This window comes from Etheostoma spectabile, chromosome 5 (genome assembly GCF_008692095.1).
Source record: "Etheostoma spectabile isolate EspeVRDwgs_2016 chromosome 5, UIUC_Espe_1.0, whole genome shotgun sequence".
Lineage (NCBI taxonomy): Eukaryota > Metazoa > Chordata > Actinopteri > Perciformes > Percidae > Etheostoma > Etheostoma spectabile.
The window spans coordinates 15352329-15358116 of record NC_045737.1 but is presented as its reverse complement, the minus strand read 5'-3'; the positions used below and the strand labels follow the sequence as shown (position 1 = coordinate 15358116).

The 5788-nt window shown below is 38.8% G+C and overlaps 1 protein-coding gene across 1 annotated transcript in view; it reads left to right on the top strand.

Moving 5' to 3' along the window:
* The window catches only part of mapk1 (mitogen-activated protein kinase 1), a 25049-nt gene that overhangs the window by 2058 nt on the left and 17203 nt on the right, over positions 1-5788 (top strand). The window lies entirely within an intron of this gene.

Sequence of the window (5788 nt, the reverse complement as noted above, 5' to 3'; positions counted from 1 at the left end):
TCGATGTGATTGGTGCAGCTCGGCTACCAGGGTATAGTTAATGAGCAGCAGAGTAACTGGTATTGAGAACTCGCGAGAACTCTGGATTTCCAGGGTATAGCTTTCTATCAACTCATTTGGCAATGGCTTGAATGAAACGGACGTTGATTATTATAAAGTTACGTACTAAAGCTTTAATTATTAATAGATGGTGATCGCTGACTTGTCTTAATTTGTGCTCAACAAATCATGTTTCGTTAATACTCGATATAAATGCATTTTTGGATTGCCTATATCTTTCACAAATAGAAATAAGGAGATTTTTTTGTTGGGACTATGGGGGGCAAATGAGCTGTTTTGCTAACCCCTGCACATTTACATTGATGCTGATCTATGTGCAGCGCCCCTAAAGTTTGTACTAAACAAACTAACGTAAGCAAAATCAGGTCAAAAATAGTCTCAGTGTCTGCAATGGCCTATCCCAAATTCTGCTCACACAAAGACAACAAAAAGCCTTTTTGTTATAGGTAAAACTGGGCATGTCGTCCTCCTGGCTAACAATTATGTTTATGTTACAAGTGGTAACTTGTGGGTCTCGCAGAGCTCTGGTGTTTCTGCACTTCTACTCTAAGAGATCATCTTTCAGACAAACTGCGTGGGCAGCAACGTTTTATTCCTTGAACTTTCTTTTAATAGTTTCAGTTTCTGTAAGCGGAGCTCTTTTCATTCTCTGTTTACTCATGCTAGCCATTGTGCACTTTCCTCTTCTGGTAATTGCAAGTCGTCCTAATTCCAGTAATGTGAAAAGCATTAGGGGGACCCCCCCCCTCAAATAAAGTTAATATTTTGCTCTCCCCTTTGACACTTTGCTATAATGATCAGACATCTTTTTTGACGTTAATCTTCTCACCCAACAGTTGACCAAATAATGGTTAGGGGATGCTGTCTGGAGCAAAACGCACAATCATTGATGAATTCAAATTTAGATTTTTTTATATTATTTTTTGGGGCATTTTTAGGGCTTTATGGACAGAAAAGCTGAAGACATGAAAGGGGGGAGAGAGGGGGAATGACATGCAGCAAAGGGTCGCTACGTCAAGGAGTAAACCTCTATATATTGGTGCCCGCTCTACCAACTGAGCTATCCGGGCGCCCAAAGTTGTAACTTACCACTCATTTTTAATACATTTGTTTGGTTTATTTGGGCAGGGGCAGACTTGAGCTAATATGGGTGCTTTAAATTACAAGTTTGGCTTTTCTTCCTAGGAAACAGTGATACTGTACATTATGAGGAGTGAGAATCTCAACCAACTACAAGACACAAACCAAGAAACACTTGAGTATAGAGAATACACTCGTATTTAGATAGCTCATGTTATTAATTAGAGCAACAATACCAAAAAATGGAAAAGTTACAAAACCCTTTTTATGTACATTACATGTGACCTTTTTTTTATTTCTTTTACAAGCCCTTCTCACTTGTAAGGTTGTCCTGTAAGACTAAATATGCACCAAGATGCACTGTTTGACTATGTAGTTTCAGAGGTGATTGTGATTCTTTTACTTTGAAGCTTTCGAGAGAAACCAGATTATTTGAGGTGACTTTTGAGAGCAATCTCCCCATCTTTGTATTGAATTCAAAGACTATTTTAATCTTGTAGCTCCTGAATGACTATATCGGCACCTTATTTTTTTTGTTTTAACCAGCACCAAAAGCTATATAAGCAGTCAAATATTGTCCACTTATATACATGTAAAAGCCCAGTTCTGTACTTTGGTGTTGATTCTGTATCTTTTGGTGATTGGTGGAAAGTGTCAGCCTCAGCCTCCTTGCACATGCTGTCTGGTTGCGTTCTTTTTGAGGCCTGTAGTTTTGAGTTAGTTGGTCATGTTGCTTTCAGGTTTTTCGTGGTGGCAGTGCACCACTGTATACTGGTGTTACCATCTTCAATGGCTTCCCCTGGGACAAGTATGAGTGCAAAAAGCTGGCTTTATGTTCAGATTTTATAAAACAAACAAAAAAAACAATTCTGCATAAGCGCACGTTTCAGGTAGAGATTTTGAACAAAATTAGAAAAGATCGCAAAGACTTTGATAGTTTTAAAAATGATATGAAAGTAAAAATGTATAGGTCACAAGAGCTCTGGTAATTATGCTTCTGCAGAGTTGTGCACAAGCGTCTTTACAGATATACAAAGAGAGGTTATGGCCGGCTACACACTGGATGCGTCTCGCGCGCATGTCAGCTGCGTGGCGAGTCCGTTTTTATTTCGGCTCCCATGTTAACAGGTTAGATCTTACACACTGCCTGCGTGACCCGCACGTCTCACGTATGGCTCGAGCCTCGCCGAAAACACATGCATGCTAGAAATGGAACAAATGCCTATTTTCATGTGACACGTGAACGTGTTGGAAGCGTTTCCGGGCAAAATAGAATAGGAGAAGATGTTTTTATGTCATTTGTTCATTTTGACACAAATAGATAATAATAAATGACATGTTGATGTTTGACATTAATGCAGATATAAATGTAAATATTTTCAAATATTCCACCTGTCATACAGAACGAAATATTCTGTAACCTATTTTGTCGTCAATACTGCCGATATTGACTTGCTTTAATCAAATCAGTATCTTATATTTTTATGTTTAACAACTCTCTTCCCATATGTTGAACAAGAGTAATCCAAATCTGTCAGCGCTATGTCCGGAGAAAGCCCTCCCGGTACGTCACCAGACACGTTTCTGGTGTGTAGGAAATCCACGCAGCAACAGAAACGCCACGCTCGCGTGACGCAGCCAGTGTGTAGCTGGCTTAAGGTTTAACTTAATGTATCTATGTCATGGAAGAGGTGCACAAACACACACACACACACCTCCAAAATCTCAACGATTTGTCAACATGCAAACCTTGATCGTCCATCTTGACCGTCGATCAAACAAGCACCCACCTATTTACACGCTCGATGTAGCCTGCAAAGTAATACCAGAACAACTTTTTAAAACCAGCAGCTTCACATTGAAGCCCGAAGCACAGATGCTGTTTACGGTTACCATGTCAACAGCTTTCTCTGCCATCTCTATGTCCTTCTTTCTGCTGCTTTTATTGTTTTCAATGGGCTGTCCTAAGGCATTTTAACTTTTATCATCATGCAGGGACAGCAAACATAACGTTGTGATAAAGATGCAAATCTTGGTGGAAAAGGTTTTATGTTTGGTCATTGGTTTTATTAATGTAAAGATGTTGTTGTTATTGAAATGTTTTCCACCTGGGATGGACAACACTTCATCAGTGTGCCACGTCTCTAATACTATAGCTACATGATGATGCTATTATATCTATGGCTCTAATATGTCATGTTCTAAAACAGTTTTTTCTGCTTTCTAAATGCAATCCAGCAGAAATCGCTTCTTAACAAGATATCACAACTGCAACCTTCCTTTTGCAGCCTTCAACAGTATTTTGTTTTGTCACCAACAGTTGATCTGAATTCCACTGTTCAACAAGCCTTTGGTTCTCAGTGTAATTTCTCTTTTTTGTGTTTTCTGAGAAGCTGAAGCATGATTACATGGTATTTCTGTTCATGTTCCAAAATGGGTATTGACTAATGTACTAAAATTTTAGCATTTCAACCAAGATAAAACCGTTCATCATGGCGTACTGACTCCTTTTAATGATCATGCAATAGAACAAGGTGGGATAGAGGATTACAATCAGTCTGCGAGTTCCCAGTTTGTACAAGTTGTACAATGTACGGTCTAAAAATCAGTATGTTATTCTATAAAGTTTTGAGTTTGTGTCAGGGTATGCTGTATAACAAAATCTAACTGTGTTTGACTATATGGTAAGAGGGCGGTTGACTGTGAGGCATGTCTGTGTCATTTTCAGAGTAGGCCTATTTTTGTTTTCAATAGCCTCTTGTTGACTGTTAGGCTGTTGCATGTCAGGGCTTTCCAGTGGCTGAGGGCTGCACATATTGGCGGTGCACTGAGCCTCTTAACGCCAGCCTCAGTTTGTGAACACCGTCAGGCTTACACAATTGCAAGATACTGTATCACCCTCTGTGATGATATTCAGAAGCCGAGCATGCTCTGCCTTTTTAGCACACCCACATGGACAGTTAGATCATGGGGGAATGCTTCTGAAGTGACTCCTGTTAAAGGTGTATATCTAAGTGGTTGTAGTTTTGATGAGCTGGAGCAGTGCATCCCTGGTACAATCAATTCTGATATCTTAATTTAGGGTATCTTTGGGGTACCCATCCAATACCAGTGCTCCCTTTTTTCCTAAAGTTAAAATCTTTTTATCGCGCTGCGTGAAGTGACTGAATCCTAAAGGAATATTAAATTTCACCATTAAATTGACAAAGAAATTATTGTAGTATTAATTTTGACCGGTTAGGTAAGGGCTAATACCTGATCTGCCTTTTTCCAAGTCAGTATCATATATGGAATCAAATGATACATATGGAATCGGTGCATCTTTTTTAGTTTTTTTTTCTTACCATAGGGTTCCAATTTCAGTGGATTTGGGGCCATATTTGGTGATTGTTTTAACACATTTGTTTGTGTTGTAATGCCAGTTGAAAGACATTGAAGCATATAAAAAAAATTATACATTTGAGCAGTATTTTGTAGTACAGAGCTCATTGGTACAGTATAAATCTGATACTAATTGAACATATCATACAAACTGGCTATAAGCTTTCTTTTGATTTGAAAGCAGTTTGCCTTAAAGGTGAAGTTGTAAAGACTGTCAGAAGTGTTATTAAACCCAGCTAAAGCCTGGAGTTGCCCCGTGGTAAATAATAACACGAGTTACACTAATCTTCTATTTTTTAGGGTTGCAGATAGCAATTACATTAATTCTCAATTGATCATTTTTACAATTAGTTGTTTTATCATCTAAAATAGTCTAAACAATGTTGTAACATGCCTATCACATACCTCAATATGGCATCTTCAGATAACTAATTTTGCCTAACCAACAGACCAAAACACAAATATCTTCAATTTAAAATAATAAAATAGATAAAACCAGCAAACCGGGATGGTTGGCGATTAATCGGCCCAATTTTTTGTGTCTGAAAAAAGCATTTTTGAGATAGTTGTTAATTTTAAGAGATGACTAGTTGCCGAGAAAGACAGAAAGTATACATTGTTGCACCAATTACCATTTACCAAAAGGAATATTAAAAAATATATCACCCACCATTGACGCATATTTCATATGTAGCTAACACATTTCATATGTAGTTAACACATTTCTCGTAAACATTTCATCATATTGTTAATTAAATGTTTTTCCTCCTTGAATCTTTCTTGATCTTGATCTCAACTCCATGACCCGTCTGATTTCTTAGCCGTTGCTGATGCTCTGCTTCATTCTACCAAGAACCCGCCTCTTGAAATGCCACCGTGGCGCCCGTCTCCATGGCAACCCCTCTGCTGCTGACATCAGTACCACCTCTCCACAGCAAATGGGAGAGGGAGGGAGGGAGGGAGGGAGGGAGGGAGAGAATGAAAGCCTTGACACTCTGAGATCCTGTTGTGCAATTCACAAGGCGATGTAATTTGGGTGATTACGCCTGCCAAGACGAGCACAGTGACTTCTGGTTCAACAAACACGTAAAACATTAACACACATTGCAGTTTGTTGCATTGAAGTTGATATCGGTGTTCATCATCAGGGCCTGGCAGTTGGATTTTATTACTGCACTGCTGTTGCATTCGCATATTTCTCAGAAAACTGACTAAATGAAATAAGCTTAAGTTACAGATATGATTATGTTGTGGCTTGTGGGGGGTG